The 18,847-nt window shown below is 35.5% G+C and overlaps 1 long non-coding RNA gene across 1 annotated transcript; it reads left to right on the top strand.

The window, feature by feature from the left end:
- The first annotated feature begins 10 nt into the window (after window positions 1-10).
- LOC119253367 (uncharacterized) lies at window positions 11-18,337 on the top strand. Its single transcript, XR_005127055.2, has 6 exons — window positions 11-70; window positions 15,298-15,351; window positions 15,542-15,577; window positions 16,416-16,510; window positions 17,150-17,223; window positions 18,102-18,337. It is a non-coding gene; the product is annotated as an uncharacterized LOC119253367 (long non-coding RNA).
- The last annotated feature ends 510 nt before the right edge of the window (window positions 18,338-18,847 follow it).

Here is an 18,847-nt window from a genome sequence, read left to right as displayed (position 1 = left end):
TTAAGTGAAACTAAGCCTAAAAACTGTTCTGGGTTCCCTGGAACAACACTTAAAAGCAAGTCACAAAAGGGTAAGACTGGTTACAAGTAACTTAATTACTTCCATTTTAATAGACTACAAAATAAAAGAGAGAAAAATACAGCAAGGAACAAAGAGAAATTAGCATTGCTTACCATCAAAATATAAATTACTAGAAATCAAAAACAACCAATAGAAAGAGGTCTTGAAATGGAAAGCTTTTTGTTTTAATTGATAGATTTTTCACCTTGTGAGAACACTATACAATGTCACTTCTTTTTACTCTTATTTATAGAATTCTCGTGTGTTGCTGGTGGAAATGAAAAATAAAAGTTTTGCAACTTTAGGAAATGTTTGGAGGTTCTTTATAAAGTTGCACATATTCATACCATATAATCTTGCAATCTTTAACCAGATTATTTTATGTATTTATCCAAGAGAGTGTAAAACATATGTCTACACATATATTTGTAAATATATTTACAAATTTATTTGTAAATAAATTTATACTAGTCAAATCATTGATAGTATCCAAGTGTCCATCAACATGTGAATAGGTAAACAAATTGTGATACATCTGTATAACAGATTACTCACTGATAAAAAGGAACAAACTAGTGATAAACATAACATAAATAAGTCTCAGAATCATTACACTACAAGCAAAAGAAACCCAATACAGACATTTAGAAAATATTATTAGAAAAGATCTTAGTAACTGAAAGCAAATCTGAGTTTGCCAGGGGCTGGGGTTGGGGGAAGGAGATTAAGTACAAAGCGGCACAAAGAATGTGCACACGTTGGTTGCATACGGTTTTCTAAATTCATAGAATTATACACTTAAACTGGTGAATTCCATTGTCTATAAATTTTATCTTAATAAAACGAGTAAAATAAGTGGAATGGGCTTTAAGGTAAAGCACATTACTAAGACTTCAGACAGCTTGACTAAATTTTAAGTTCACTCTTCTCAAAAGAGACACCATTTAGTAGTAAAAATCAATCGCAAATAACTGCATGTGTTAACTAAGGCTTCTTGAATTAATATCAAACATGGAAAAGTCAGCTCACATTTGAAAAAGCCTTGAAATAGTGGCAAGTAAGCTGACATGCAGTATTTGGCAGTACATCAGTGTCTTAGGAAAACTAAGATTTTTGCAAAATCTGAAGTAGGTTAAAAATTACATATGGTTTTGAATCTATTACTGGAATGTTTAGGTTTTTCCCTCCTTTGATTTATGTAGTACTGGACACATAATGACAGTAAAAAATCAAAAACAAAATTGCACAAAATCAATGATAGGATTCACGGGCCTTGAAGAGTTGGCATACTCCCTATGGAAAAAGACAGTCATCATTCTCATTTTAAAACACAAGGGTGGGCAATTCCTCCCCATTCTGGGACAACCAAACTATTTGCTCAGAGGGTTTTCTTAAAAATTGTTTATTGCTTTTACACAGCAACTGATGCAGTTAGGAAAATATGTAACTTCCAGCATTATTATTCTTTATGCTGATTGCATCCATGTTAATAGGAAAAGCTTGCATCAGTGACTTTACCCATTATCAAATATCAACTCCATCATTTGAGATATACTCATTCATTCACTCATTTTTTCCCTTTAATTATTCACTAACGATCTACTGAGCAAATACAACAGGTCCACGAATGACTTGGTTTTATTCAACATCATTTCATTATAGCATTGATGAGAAAATCAACCCCAGTCAATATCAAACTAAATGACATTATTGGAAGATCTGCCTCTGTTATATGTCTTTTTGTTTAATGTTGCAGTTTCCTATAACCTATTGATGATGTTAAGTGAGTTTCTATAATATTCTGACTAAAATGATAAAAGCATCTCAATCTTACATCAGGTTTTCTTTTAACATGAGATTGTGGAAGAGAGAAGGTCTCAGAGTATATCTTTCACTGTTCTGAGAGGATTAGATTTGAGAAGCCAAAACCTCACAACCTGTGAAAATAATTTTAATACCTTATGGAACATTTGAGCCTTTAATAATAAAATTTTTAAAAGATCTCTGATGTTTATTGAGGATTCCTTTTATTTATCATTGAAAGCTGGAATTACTTAATGCAAGTCTTGATTTTTTTTTAAAGGAAAGCTCCCAAAGGTCATGGTAGTTCTGAGAAACCAAGTCCTGAAATGTTCTTGGGCTTCTGGACTATTGAAGCTGGACTAAGTTATGTTTATTAAATCCATCACTATAATTCTGACAATTAGTTCCTCACACCTTGACTTTAGAAATCTGGGAATCATTGACATGTCAAGCCTTCAAAGATCATGAGGTGAAATTTTCACAAAGCAACAAGCCTAATTACTGGTATTACTTTTTGAAATGTTTCCACTACCAATCCTCCTGAGATTCCTTCATGACAAATGCATTCAAAATGCCATCTATCATCTGGACCCCTACTTTCAAGTTCTCAGGCAAATGTTTTTGTAAACAATTGGCCCTTAAAGTATCCTTGGAGCCAGGAAGCTCATGTTTCATTGGACTAAGAGAAGAAACACATTCCAGAGTTGAAGATCTTCTGAGGACAAAGCTGTGAGTCAAGGTTCATCACATTATACAATTAATCAGCTTGATTCAAATGATGTCAAAAATTCAAGGTCAAAAAGAAGCATTAAATCTCACCTCCAAAAACTCACTTTCACACATTTCAGATGTCTAGTGAAATTGTTCTTCTAATTTTTGAAATTGGTACCTGATTATTAATGGAAAAAATGTGAGGATCAACTGTAAGTCAAGAGTTTAGTGTTGTAATCCACAAAGGGCAGAATGCATCTAGCACATGCCACACTGCTGCAAGGTTTAGGGTGGGGTGAGTTGGTCCTGGGTCCTTGACTGAGATCAGGAAAGAATTCAATGTCACATTATAGCAAAAGAAAAGCAGTTTATTAGAGATAGTGAAACAACACTGGAGTGCAAAGGGACAGGGGATGAGGGAGGGGAACCCACTGGGCAGAGTCTACTGGAGAACAACTGCAAGGAATGATTGGGAATTCCTGGCTTAAATGGGGTGCAGAATCCTGTTCATCATTTTCTGGGGTTTGCTGCGCAGGTGCTCCCTGGGTGTTGTCTATCTTCCCCCATCTAGGCCCTTCTTGCTCTCTACTGGCTTTATCAGCTTACCTGTAGGTTGGGGTGGGGGAGTCTGTCTTCTCACTCTGGGCATTTCTTGGCTCTCCCTGGGAAGTATGTTCTGGATATAGTTGGCTGTTATTTTCCTTAAAATACTCCCCCCCACACACTTTAATTGCCTAACAGAACAATCTGCATAATTATGCTGTAAGACATTGTACTTAATCATAAATAGTAATCAACAGTGCAATTTGTGACATCAGACAGCTGATTTGAGTATTTTCAAGGGTCACTTGGAAAGATGATTGGTAAACTTGGCTAAAAAGGAAACTGTTCAAGACGTTATAACAAAATCCACATCCACCTATAGTGCAAGTTACAAATATGTTACTTGAGTATAACTCCAGTAGGGATGTCAGATAAAATACAGGATACCAGTTAAATTTGAATTTTATATAAATAAGGAATATTTATATACCCATTTTTTCAGATAAACAAAAATAATTGTACTCCTATATTTTTATTTCCTAAACCTTGCCATACACAAGGGACAAATCTGAATTTTTAATTGGAATCCCAAGTGATTCTTATTATCTGGAAGGTTGGAGAATAATTGCTGGAGGTGTATGCTGGTTTTTTACTTTCCCAGCAAAAAATATCTAAAGCACAGGATTCTAAAGGCTTCTAACAGTGAGATATGCCAAAACCTCCAGACTTTGGAAGTTTCAAACCATTTTAAACTGAATATGAGGGAAAATCTCACCGTTTGGCATAGATTTATCTTCTTTTATTGAGGAATAAGGTCAGACAATAAAGACATGATTTTAGATAGAAGAGAAAAGCAGTAAAGAAGCAGTCCTTGTGTATGGACAGGTGGTAAGAAGTTACCTGTCACTTAAAATTCTCTTTTTCTTCTACTCTTTTCCAGAGTAGTCTTATATAGAAAATTACCTGGATTATGTGAATCAATTGCAACTATAGTCTATCTCTAAAAAAAGTTCCCTTCCAGAGTTCCTGGGAATGTTATGTGGTAAAAGTTAGCAGGATTCATTTGAAATTTTAAAACCTTAAAATTTACTATGGAACATTTCAAATATATGGCGACATAAATGGAATAATATCAAATACTCAAATATGTGACATGTATTATATTCTGTTTATCAATAAGGAGTAGATCTGGAATCTCAAAATCTGGTTTCAAATTTGCTTTCTGGCTATGCAATCTTAAAAAGGCATTTAGGTACAGTAGACTATATTAAAACTTTAAAATCTTTGAAAAATCTTTGAAAAATCTTTGAAAAACTTTGAAAAATCTTTGAAAACAGTGTAACATTCAGGAGTTACTTAACCTGTATGGACCGTGGTATCTTTTGCAGAATGTAAGTGTTGTTTGGTCTTAGGGTTAAATTAAGTAGGGTATAATAGATGGCTGAAAAAATGTCTGCAACCTAGTAGGCATTCAATGAACAGGGTTTTTATTAATTCATAAGTCTGCCAAAACAAAACTTTGTTTTTAACAAAGGTTAAAACAACAAACATTTTTGTTTCACGGTTTTGAAAGTGAACAAGTCCAAGGGTGACAGGAAAACCACACTTTTTTAGAAAGCTTGAGGGATAAATCCTTCTTCGTCTCGTCCTGGTTTCTGGTGGTTTCCCACAATTCTTGGCATTCCTTGGTTGTAGTTGCATCATCCCAATTTCTACTTCATTCTTCACTGACTGTCTTCCCTGTGTGTGGCTCTGAGCATCTCCACATCTTTTTCTCCTTATATGGACACTAACTAGTGCTAGGACTCAACTTAATCCAGTGTGACTTCATTTAAACCTGATTACACATGTGAAGACCTATTTCCAAATAAGGTCTCACTGGTACTCAGGGTTAGACTTCAATATATCTTTTTGGGGGACTGGTTCAACTGATTATATGTATCTTATTATAATTTGAATAACAATATTCTTTCTGGGACAGACCATGGGCACAGTAGAGCGCGCTTTGGACTCGCCATTTTAGAATAGGGATCGTTCCTTCAACCAAGACTGCTTGGAACTGGGAGAGGGCTGCTCCTGCAGCCAGAGATGAGCTGGGAAGCCCCCACACACCAAACCCTGTCTGGCCACCAACTGTAGGAGCCCAGAGGGGGATCAGGTCGGCCACCAGGGCAGACCGCAGGGGCAGCAAAGTGTGCTTCAGACTTGCCATTTTAGAATAGGGATCTTTGCTTCAACCCAGACTGCTTGGAACTGGGAGAGGGCTGCCCCCACAGCCAGAGGTGAGCTGATGGCCCCCACAAGCCAGGCCCCACCTGGCAGGGAGTTGAAGCCCAGAGAGGGATCCAGCGATTTGGAGCCAGCGAGCAATCCAGCGACCCACCTCAAAGGCAGTCTGTGGGACCTCAAGACACACCTTGGGAATCAAACAAATACAGAAAGAGGAGATATTCTGTGACAGCAACCACTAACATATTCACAGTACCACTGCCTTACTGGACTTCTGGCATAACAGTATTTGACTTGATTGGGCCACCAGTTTCCGAAATCCCAGAAATAGCACACCAAAAAGATGCCAGCCAGTACCAGTGACACAGTGTCCCAACAAATAGGACAAATTAAAAAACAAGCAGCAGGAAGAAGAAAAACTAGAAGCAACCAAGCAAGTCCTCAGGGAAAAGACACACCACAAAAAGAAAATCACCCATTGGATTGCAACATCAGTGACTTGGAAGAACTTTTGAACCTTTCAGAAAGAGAATTTAAAATTGCCGTGATTAAAAAACTGACAGAAGTTACAAAGGAAAATAATGATAAGGGAAAAATAATCAATGACCAGAAGAATGAAATTGAGTCCCTAAAGAGAGAAGTGAAAGAAATGCAGGAGATCAAAGGATTAATGGAGGAGCTAAAGAACTCTGGGAAAAGCAGTGATAGCAGAATAGATGAAATGGAAGAATGAATAAGCACTCTCAAAGACACAGAAATAAAAAGAACCAAAACAGAAAAGGAAAGAGAAGTACAAATGAAAAAGAATGAAGACAGACTTCGGGAACTATCTGACTATATGAGGAAAGGAACTATAAGAGTTATAGGAATTCCAGAAGGAGAGGATAGAGACATAGGAACAGAGAAAATACAGAAGGAAATAATTGTAGAGAACTTCCCAAACATGAAGAAAGAGCTGAAAATAGACATACAAGAAGCAAGAAGAACACCAGACTTCCATGATGAAAGGGAAAATACAGTAAGACACATAATAGTAAAGCTCCAAAGAATCCAAGACAAGGAAAAAATAATGAAGCTGACAAGAGGGAAGAAACAGGTAACATACAAAGGAAAACCAATCAGGCTGACATCAGACTTCTCTGAAGAAACACTACAGGCAAGGAGAGAGTGGAGGGACATAGTCAACAGATTCCATGACAACAAATGCCAATCAAGAATATTCTATTCCACAAAGCTTTCTTTTCTCTATGAAGAAGAATAAGGACCTTCCCAGACAATCAGAAACTCAGGCATTTCATCAAGACTAAAACCCCACTCCAAAAAATACTACAAGGAGTCCTAAAGCCAGAAGCAACAGAGGGATGAATAAAAATGAAAAAAGACCAAAAAAATATTAAAAAAATAAACAAATGAAACCAGAGAAAAGACAAACAAAATGGCAAATACAGACACTAACATATCAATATTAAGTCTACATGTAAACGGACTAAACTCTCCAATAAAAAGACACAGAGTCACAGGCTGGATTAAGAAACAAAACCCAACGTTTTGCTGTCTCCAGGAAATTCACGTAACTACAAAAGATAAAAATGGACTGAAAGTAAAAGGATGGAAAACAATCCTACAAGCAAATTGACCAAAAAAGAAGGCAGGAACAGCTATGCTTATATCAGATAAAACAGATTTCAAACTCAAAAAGGTAAAAAGAGACTCAGATGGTCACTACATTATGATCAAGGGGACAATACTTCAAACAGAAGTAACACTCATTAACATATACTCACCAAATGAAGAAGCACCAAAATATATCAAAATATATCACCTCTGAAAAAAGACATCAGAGAAAACACATATGTATTAAGAGATTTCAACAGACCACTATCAACAATGGATAGATCAATGAGACAAAAAATAAGTAACAAAACTAAAGCTCTAAATAAGGATCTAGAGCTCATGGGCTTAACAGACATCTATGGAACACTAAACCCAAAAAGATCTGAGTACACAATTTTTTTCAAGCACACACAGATCATTCTCAGGATCAATCGCATACTGGGACACAAGACAAACAGCAACAGATACACCAAGATTGAAGTCATACCAACCATCTTCTCTAACCATGAAGGCATCAAACTAGAAATAAACCATAAAAAGAAGGCAAGGAACTCTACCTCATGGATATTGAAACCCACACTACTGGAAGACCACTGGACTAATGAGGAGATAAAAGAAGAAATTAAAAAGTACTTTGAGTTGAATGACAAGGAGAACACCAATTTCCTAAATGTATGGGATGCAGCAAAAACAGTAATAAGAGGAAAATATATAGCAATAAAGGCTCACATCAAGAAACAAGAAAGCACTCAAAGAAACAACCTAATCTCAAAGCACAAAGTACTAGAAAAAGAATAACAAAACCCTAAAATCAGTAGAAGAAAAGAAATAATAAAAATCAAAGCAGAAATAAATGAAATCAAAACTAAAAAAAAAATCCAAAAGAGCAATGAACCAAAAGTTGGTTCTTTGAAAAAATAAATAAAAGACAAACCTCTAGCCTGGCTCACAAAGGAAAAACGGGAGAAAGCACAAATAAATAGGATCACAAATGAAAATGGAGAAATCACAACAGAAACAGCAGAAATCAAAAGAATAATCAGAAACTCCTATGAATAGTTATATGCAAACAAGCTCAACAATCTAGAAGAGATGGACAAATTCCTACAACTCTACAATCACCCAAAGCTAGATAAAGAAGAAATAGAACACCTAAACAGACCAATTACAAGCAGTGAAATTGAAATGGTAATCAAAAACCTCCCCCCAAAAAAAAGCCCAGGACCAGATGGATTTACAGATGAATTCTACCAAACATCCAGAAATAAATTAGTGCCTATCATTCACAAACTCTTTCAAAAAATAGAGAAGGAAGGGATAATACCAAACACATTCTATGACACCAATGTTACACAAATACCAAAACTGAAAATGGACAACACAAAAAAAGAAAACTATAGGCCAATCTTTTTAATGAACACTGATGCAAAAATCCTCAATAAAATTTTAGCTATCAGAATCCAACAATGTAAACATAAGATAATTGACCACAACCAAGTAGGATTTATTTCAGGGACACAAGGGTGGTTAAACACCCAAAAATCAATCAATGTAATCCAACACATCAACAAAAAGAAATATATACTATCTATATATATGATACTATCCATAGATGCTGAGAAAGCATTCAACAAAGTACAGCACTCATTTATGATAAAGGCCCTTGAAATTCTCGGGATACAAGGAATATACCTCAACATCATAAAGGCCATATATGACAAGCCCATAGCCAGTATCATTCTCAATGGTGAAATGGTGAAAGCATTTCTATTAAGATCTGGAACAAAAATGTCCACTCTCACCACTGCTTTTCAATATAATACTGGAAGTCCTAGTCAGAGCAACAAGATAAGAGAAAAACATACAAGGAATCCAAATAGGCAAGGAAGAAGTCAAACTACAACTATTCACTGATGATATGATAATATACATAGGGAACCCCAAACACTCCATAGAAAAACTAATTCAACTAATCAATCAGTTTAGTAAAGTGGCAGGATACAAAATCAACATGCAAAAAATCAGCAGGCTTCCTATACACAAACAATAAATCTGAAGAAGAAGAAGAAATCAAGAAAACCATCCCTTTTATTATTGAAACAAAAAAATTCAAATACTTGGGAATAAACCTAACAAAAGTGGTAAAGGACTTATACAAATAAAATTATAAAACACTGTTAAAAGAAATAGAAGAAGACACAAAGAAATGGAAAGACCTCCCCTCATCATGGATTGGAAGAATTAACATTATCAAAATGGCCATCCTACCAAAAGAAATCTACAGATTCAACGCTATTCCAATTAAAATTTCAATGACGTTCTTCAAAGAAATAGAAAAAAATATTGATGAAATTCATATGGAGCCACCAAAACCTCCGAATAGCCAAAACTCTCCTGAAAAAAAAAAAAAAAAAAAAAAGAATGAAATGGAGGCATCACAGTCCCAGACTTCAAACTATACTACAAAGCCATAATAATCAAAACTTCATGGTACTGGAACAAGAACAGACACAGAGACCAATGGAACTGAATAGAAATTCCAGAAATAAACCCACAGATTTACAGTCAACTAATCTTTGACAAAGGAGCAAAGAATATGCAATGGAGCAAAGAAAGTTTGTTCAATTAATGGTGCTGGGAAAACTGGGTAGCTACATGCAAAAGAATGAAACTTGACTACTACTTCACACCATGCACAAAAACCAACTCAAAATGGATTAAAGAACTAGACATAAGACCTGAAACCATAAAATAGCTAGAAGGAAATATAGGCATAACACTACATAACATGCACCTCAAAAACATCTTTACAGACACATCACCCAAAGCAGTGATAGTGAAGGCAAAGATAAACAGCTGGGACTACATCAAATTAAAGAGCTTCTGCACAGCAAAAGAGACAATAACAAAAAGAAAGAGAAACCCCACCAACTGGGAGAAAATTTTTGTATACAACACTAATGATAAAGGACTGATCATAAAAATCTACAAAGAGCTGATGAGACTCAACAAAATCAAAGAAAATAATCCAGTCAAAAAATGGGCAGAAGAGCTAACAAGAACCTTCTCCAAAGGGGGAATGCAAATGGCCAACAGGCATATGAAAAAAAGATTCAGCATCACTTGTACTCAGGGAAACGCAATCAAAACTACAATAAGATACCATCTTCCACCAGTGAGAATGGCACATATTAAAAAAAACTAGCAACAACAAATGTTGGTGAGCATGTGGAGAGAAAGGAACTCTCCTGCACTGTTGGTGGGAGTGCAAACTGGTCCAACCACTATGGAAAGCTGTGTGGAGATTCCTCACCCTACTGAAGACAGAGCTTCCATATGATCCAGCAATTCCACTCCTAGGTATTTGCCCAAAGGACACAGAAACATTAATTCAAAAGGGCACCTGCACTCCTATGTTTATAGCAGCACTATTTACAATAGCTACGTTATGGAAACAACCCAAATGCCCAAAAATAGATACTGGATCAAGATGTGGTACATATACACAATGGAATATTACTCAGCAATCAAAAAAGATAAACTCATGCGATTTTCAGCAACATGGATGGAACTGGAAGGGATCATGCTCAGCGAAATAAGCCAGAAAGAAAAAGAAAAATACCGTATGGTCTCACTCATAGCAGGAATTTAGAAAACCTAAATAAGGACCAGGAAAAAGACTAATTATAATAAAGAAAAAAATCAAAACCAACAAGCAACTATAAACCAGAGACACACTACAGGGGGTAGGGGGGAAGGAGAGGAGGGATTAGGGTCAAAATAAGGGGGGGTGGAACTATATGGGGAATATAACCTAAATGAAAATGCATACATTGTGCAAAAATGAAAAATGATGTAAGAATTATACAAAATAAAATATATTAATAAAAAATATTATTTCCTTTCCTCAAATTGAGGTGACTAAATCTACTTCAAGTAGGTGTGATATTTAAATCTGATTTTCCTGCTGGAAATGTGTCCTAAGTTGATTAAATCACTTACTATTATGGTGTTAGAATTGGAATCATGTAATACTAACTTGGTTTTATATCTGAAGATGAAGAGAAGCAAAAGAGGAGAAGAAAGGAAAGGAGAGGAGAAAATTCTTAGGAAAGCATCACTAGTAAGTAGGAAGTCATTTGGAAATAAATAAAATTCCAATTTATTCAATTAACTTTTCAATTCCAATTCCAATTCCAATTTACTTTTCATTAATAGATCCTAAATTCATCACAACAAAACAATCATTAAGAAGTTTGAAGTTTGTTGTTTATTAATTTGTTCAGATCCATAAACATTTATAGATGAACTTCATGAGCCAGGCACAGTGTGAATAAGGTGCTGGAGACTAGCATGAAAGACATGATCCATATCCATAATTCTACTGGAGGAAATTTCACCAAAAGTCAATTGTACTATGAGGTGACAATCACTGTGAAAGATGTAAGCATGTGGCATATGAAGGCAAAGGAACTGCATTCAATTCAACAAAATATACTGGGACACAGAGCATATTTAAAATTTAGGAAAAAACTATAAATATGAAAAAACTGTGCTAGGGCTCTTTGTGTTTACTACATCATAAGTTAGATTTCACCTCAATTCTGGAAAAAATTAAGTTTTCAATGTAAATTTTATGGAACTTCTTTTAGTGAACTTGAAAAAAATGTGTAGACTGTTAAAATGTGAGTGTAAGAAGAAAGTCTTTAAGAAGAGAGTAATCATGATCTTGTTGCCTCCCACGCAATCACTTGAGGTTTTCTTAAATAGGAAGCCCATAAAGAGAGTCTCTTCATTAGCTGAACCTCGAAGTCTTTTGTGGTAAAAGAATAAACATTTAAACACTCCATCTTAACACTGTACCTCTTTTTTTTTTTAAGATTTATTTATTTATTTATACAAGCACTGGGTACAGTCAGAAGTGCGGGAGGGTGAGAGAATTCACCAGAGCCGGAACAGGGAGCAGAACAGGCAGAAGGAGGGCCTCCCTGGTGGCACAGGCGGTTGAGTGCCGCACTGTGAAGCTGTCTGCAGCCTCTGCAGCATGGTTTCGATCCCAGCCGGCCAGCAAGAATCCCATATGGCACAGCAGACCTCTCCTGTTTCTCCCGATGCTTCCCTCAGTCGGTCTGCCTGTTCTGTTCCCCACTCTGTCTCTGGTGAATCCTCTCACCCTCCCACTCATCTGGCCTGTACTCTGGTTCTTGTATAAAAATAAATCTTAAAAAAAAAAAAAAAAAAAAAAAAAACAGGCAGAGGGACCAAAGTACACTGCTGAGGGGAGCAGCGGGAAGCAGGAGAGGTCTGCACACCATGTGGGACCCTCACCAGGGGGCCAGGGATCGAACTGGCAAGGCAGAGGCTGTGGGCAGCTTCGCAACCCAGCGCTCAACCATTGCACCACCGGGGAGGCCCCTAGCACTGTAACTTTTAATAGTTTCTTTGTATAGTCAGTCACACTCTAGGAAAAGCATAGCAATAAACAGGAAACAAGTGATTCATATATTTCCACAAAATGGAAATCATGATTTAAAAATATAGTCTTTAGAAATATACTTAAACAGATGGAGATGATTGAAGCAAGGATAACTCAAACTCATAATGCCTGACATTATATACCAATTGGAAAAAACCACACAGTTATTTGGAATTGGAAACTTTATGCCACTGCTGAGTAACTGAGAAATGATTTGATGTTTACCCCTCAAAAAAAAAAAAAAGAAAAAGAAAAATGAAAAAAAGAAACTTGTAAATGGTGGAAGCTATGATAACAGTAATTTTAAATGTTGCTTGCTTTTCCATTTCTTCTTCAAGTAGTGATAGTCTACTTTGCAATAATCACACAAAAATCTTGTTCTAATCTAAGACTGCTCATTGGCAGAGGTAATACTACGTAGCCATGAAATACCATTTCATTTTGCTTCTTTTGGAGACAGAAAAAGACTGTTTCCAAGCCTCCTTGACTTAGTTCTGCCAATAGGAGATAAGTTGAAGTGATGTATATCCCTGGGCTTTGTCATAAGCCTTTTTCATGTACCCATCCTTTTCCTTCCGAGGCAAACTTACTGACTAAGGTCACTGTTTAAGATAGCAGTGTGTTTCCATTTCTTTGTGTCTTCTTCTATTTCTTTTAACAGTGTTTTATAGTTTTCTTTGTATAGGTCCTTTACCTCTTTTGTTAGATTTATTCCCAAATATTTGATTTTTTTTGTTTCGATAATAAAAGGGGTGGTTTTTTTGATTTCTTCTTCTTCAGATTTATTGTTTGTGTATAGGAAGGCTACTGACTTTTGCGTGTTGATTTTGTATCCTGCCACTTTACTGAATTGATTGATGAGTTGAATTAGTTTTTCTGTGGAGATTTTGGGGTTCTCTATGTATATTATCATATCATCTGCAAATAGTGATAGTTTGACTTCTTCTTTTCCTATTTGGATTCCTTGGATGTCTTTCTCTTGTCTTATTGCTCTGGCTAGCACTCCTATGTTTATAGCAGCACTGTTTACAATAGCTAAGCTTTGGAAACAACCCAAATGCCCCAAAATAGATGACTGGATCAAGAAGATGTGGTACATATATACCATGGAATATTACTCAGCATTCAAAAAAGATAAACACATGCAATTTGCAGCAACATGGATGGCGCTGGAAGGGATCATGCTCAGCGAAATAAGCCAAAATGAAAAAGAAAAATACCGGATGGTCTCACTCATAGCAGGAATCTAGAAAACTTAAATAAGGGACCAGGAAAATGAATATAAGAAAGTGAAAATCAAAATCAACAAAAACTATGAACCAGAGACACTTTTTGGGGTGTGGGGGCGGGAGGGGAAGGATTGGGGTCAGAATGGGGCGTTTGCAATTGTATGGGGGAATATAAAAATAAAATTTAATATTTAAAAAAAAAAAAAAAAAAAAAAAAAAAAAGACATTGGGAAAGACAAATCCCATCACCACCAAAGGGAAGGTGGCTGGGACCTGAGGGTGGAGTTAAGTAGCCAGGTTGGGTATAAAAACCAAACATGTGGGCCTTGGGGGGCTCACTATCGCTCGCCTCCTGGCTTCACGGCTCCTGGCTCGCGCCAGCTCTCAGAGTGCCATTTGGGATTCCAGATCGGCTGATAGGGTAGGACTCATTTAAAACTTCGTCTCCCACTTTTCTCCCTGAGCTGTACATTTCCTCATTTCCCCTTCCCTTGTAAATAAACCTTTTATTAACCTTTAAAAAAAAAAAAAAAAAAAAAAAAAAAAAAAGATAGCAGTGTGTCAACATGGAAGGAATCTGAATCCCTGAGTTACTGCTTGGACAAAAGCAACAAGGAAAACAAACCTACTTGTATATATTGTGGTATGAATGAGAAATAAACCACTCTAAGTTTAAATCAGTAAGATATGGGCCTTATTTGTTGTTAATGCATAACTAAACCTATGTTGATACACTACCTTTTCTAACAATTTCGAATTAGCAAGGTTGTATATGAAAACAGACCAGTGAAATTTAAAATATCCTGAAAGCTCCAACACAGAATAATAGCTATGCTTTTTTCCATGGTTAGTATTTTATGTATATTCTAATTAACACTGTCCTAATTTCTTAAGGGAAAATGAATGAATAAGATATAGTTGCTCTAGGAATATCTAAAATTACTATATACATTATATGCAAATTTAAATAATTTGCTTGTTTATTTATTTACAATATCTTAATATAGATAATGGGTAGATATTGAAAGATACAAAAGAATGAAAACAAAAGGATTAAGTCTGGAGCAACTTCCTGCAGGAAAAAGTAATGACCTTTCAAAAATAGTATTAATTCTGTAACCGATTTTGTTAACAGCACAGTTTGATTAATAGAAACAAAGGGGAGAAAGGAGGAAAACATAGATCATCAGAATCCCTTTTTATCCACTTAAAGAAGCCTGTTTAACACCACTACCACTTTCCCTCCTCTCCTACACAAAAAGGCATTATTTAATTTTTTGTCAATAAATTTATTTCAAGTCAAAATCTTTGAAATAGGTAAAATCATGTCTGCTAATCACATAGTCCTGTGAATTTGAAGATTTCAGGATTTTCAAATTTCCTTTTAGCTTACTTTTATGATTTCTTGGTCAGTTTTCAATATGGGTATTTAGGGAATCCTTGATTTTACTTTAAGGTTAGGCTATTTTCTCTGAAGTTCAATTAGTAAGTAACTTTATGTTAGTAAGATGGTGTTTTCAGATTCCTTTTCTAACCCTAATCATCAATATTTTGATGACACATAAAACACAAATAAAATTTTGTAAGCATCTGTAAGAAGATAGCGTTTCCTTTGATGTCTCTTTAATGCAGATGAAAATATCCATTCATGAGAAAAGCATAACTTCGATTCACCATTTCGCTGAGGTAAGAGCACAACGGGATGGTGTGACACCAGCCTTCTGGGACCTGGAACTCCCATCAAAACTGAATGTTTCTCCAGTCACAATATTCTTGTGAAACTGGATTTATATGTGTTTACAAATCTTGGCCCATTATTATACTTTGAATGTTGCTGTTTCCTTTTAATGCTGGCTTCTCCCATTCTGATTTGTAGGCATCCAATGACTACTGCTGTTCCAGGGGCTCAGAGGTATCTATGATGAGTCTTAGCACACCTGATTTCTCTTTCTTTTTTTTTTTTTTAACATTTAAGTTTTTTTTAATTTTGTTTTTATTTATTTATTTATTTTTTAATCTTTATATTCCCCATACAATTGCAACCCCCTGATTTTAACCCCAATCCCTCCTTTCCCTGCCCTCCCCTAAAGTGTGCCTCTGGTTCATAGTTGTTTGTTGATTTTGATTTTTTTCTTCTTATAGTTATTCTTTTTCCTGGTCCCTTATTTAAGTTTTCTAGATTCCTGCTATGAGTGAGACCATACGGTATTTTTCTTTTTCTTTCTGGCTTATTTCGCTGAGCATGATCCCTTCCAGCTCCATCCATGTTGCTGCAAATTGCATGAGTTTATCTTTTTTGATTGCTGAGTAATATTCCATGGTGTGTATGTATCACATCTTCTTGATCTAGTCATCTATTTTTGGGCATTTGGGTTGTTTCCAAAGTTTAGCTATTGTAAATAGTGCTGCTATAAACATAGGAGTGCAGGTGCCCTTTTGAATTAATGTTTCTGTGTCCTTTGGGTAAATATCTAGGAGTGGAATTGCTGGATCATATGGAAGCTCTATCTTTAGTAGGTTGAGGAATCTCCACACAGCTTTCCATAGTGGTTGGACCGTTTGCACTCCCACCAGCAGTGCAGGAGAGTTCCTTTTTCTCCACATCCTAGCCAACATTTGTTGCTAGTTTTTTTAATATGTGCCTTTAATATGTGCCTTCCACAGAAGGAAGATGGTATCTCATTGTAGTTTTGAGTTGGTTTTTGTGCATTGTGTGAGGTAGTAGTCTAGTTTCATTCTTTTGCATGTAGTGACCCAGAAGAGGTGCTCAGTTTCCTATACTTATTACTTGGACGGGAATCATGATTCTAATACACACTTGAGATGAAATACACCTCCAAGAGCAGTGAGTATATACTTATATTATTTACAATTTTTCCAAAAGAAAGCTTTTGCCCTTCTCCCCTCCCTCTTATTTATTTACTTAATCATTTACTTATATCAGCATGGATCATAGATATCTATTTATACTTTGGGATACAGTATATAATATTATGGTTGGTTAATTTCCTCCACCTTTGTCCCCTGTAAGCTCTTTTGAGCTTCTGCATCCCTATGTCATGACCCCATTATTTTGCTTTTTGAGAATTTCTTTACTCTCAGATCCTATGAGATGATCGAGGCTCATCATGCATATTCCTGCCCCTCTTAGAACTCAGACTTAGTTATTTCTCCAAGGAGCCCTAATTTGTTCAATTGGGAATAACATCTATCTATCTATCTATCTATCTATCTATCTATCTATCTATCTACTTATCTATCTATCATCTCCTTTTGTCTTTATATTTCTAATTTCCAGTCAAAGTACCTTTACGCAAAGTAACCTTTTTTTCCCACTGGCTTTAATGCGGTAATGCCATACATTATGACACAGTCAGATTGTTTTATCACATTCTGTAGTCCATCCTGGAACCCACAATGGTCTGATTGATGATTTTTTTTAGTTGCATACAATAAAATTTTCTCTTTGTGTATATTGTTCTAGGAGATTTTACAAATGTATATGGTGTTGTCCTGATATTCTAGGACCATACAGAGCTGTTTCATTGAAATATCAAGGTATGGATCAGCTGGTGTTTGCATACATGTAGACATCTTTATTTTTCTGGTCCCTCTGAGAAGGAAACAATAAGACTTAATTAAATGTGCAGATATATATCAGGGGAAAAGTTTATGTAAAAAGAAACAGGGAGCAAACAGAAAAGACTGGGCAAGATATGAGACTAAAATGCAATTATGATACCAAGTCATATTTACATATTGCTAAATTTACATATTTAGGAAGGCAGCAGAGAGTGGGTAGAGGGATCTTAGATTTTTGTGCAATGTAAAGAAAATTTGGCAAAGCCATCAGAAGATCTTGAGTCCTGGTTGTCCTACAAAGGTGTTCTAATATTTCCTTGCAACAGATCAGCATTAGTCCTCTGTTGCTTCCAATCATTGGTGCAGAGGGATGCACCCGTATGTGCCCCTTTAATCTGCAATCTGCCTCATCTTTCCTCTGGAACTCAGCTTACTCTTTTTAGGAAGGATATAAGTAGTTAAAATGAAAATCTAACAAATAAGAAAATGTGCAAAGAAAAGCATATTAGTATATTTATATGTGTACATGTTTTGCCTTCCTACATACATGTTAACTTTACATATTAATTTAAAGTTCATTTATGAATAACAAAGTAAGTAAATTTTAAAATGAAAGGTAGCAGGAAAAATTTTAATAATTACATAATGACATGACATATCTTATTCAATATGATTGGAATGTTTTGGATTTCTTTGAATTTTTACATCAAAATGCCAGCTTTCAGTACATTTTTATCCAATAATTCATTATCTATATGTATATGTCTATGTCTTAAAAGTTAACATTTGTAAATGTATTAGTATTTCCTAAATAAATAAATCTTGTACCTATGTAAAAAGGAATTTTTTTCTAGCATCATTTGGATACATTGAAAAGGTAAAAATAAAGAAGAAACATTTTTCTCCAGAAACGCTGCATTTTCTAGTCCCTTGACTCCAAATGCATAGTAGCTGTCATTGTTACCTTCTCACGAGACCCAGGCAGCACCTGAGGCAGATGAAGAAACTAGTTCCTGATTATATTTTAGGAAATTGGAAGATAAATACATTTGCCCTAATATAAAGGAAGCAAAAAGCAAAAGTTTGGAAAGTTGTGAATAAAAATTACTAAATAATAACTATTAAAGCTGTCTGTTTGGTTATTTTCCTCATAGGAGGAGACAAGGTTTTTGGGACACAATATGTTAAGGTAGAAATGGTCCTGCAAATAAAATATTTGGAGAAGAGTGGCAGGAGAACAAGGCAGATAAAAAAAGAACAGAGAACAAGGAGCCATTTTTTTTTTCCTCTGAACAATGTATTTTACGTAAATTGGCTTCCCTAGGGAAATGAGAAATTTTAGAGATTAATGAAGGAGGACATCTTGTTATGAGATCTATTATTTGTAGGGAAAATAAGGATGAGGAATATAATGACATAAATATGTAACTCTAACTTAAATTTTCTGATTTTATTACCAAGGAGTTAAGTGTTATATGCATTTTATGCAAAGCACTTCAAAATGAATTGTCCAGTTAGCAGCTTCCTTTTTATTGTACCACTTCCATCTGGACACAACAGCATTTTTTGCATTAACATTCTTTCACTCCCACATTTCTGG

The sequence above is a fragment of the Talpa occidentalis genome, unplaced genomic scaffold (assembly GCF_014898055.3).
Source record: "Talpa occidentalis isolate TD23 unplaced genomic scaffold, MPIMG_talOcc4v2.1 talOcc4.2, whole genome shotgun sequence".
Taxonomy (NCBI): Eukaryota; Metazoa; Chordata; class Mammalia; order Eulipotyphla; family Talpidae; genus Talpa; species Talpa occidentalis.
Note: the sequence above shows the minus strand (reverse complement) of the source record. Positions and strands in the feature narration are given on the sequence as shown.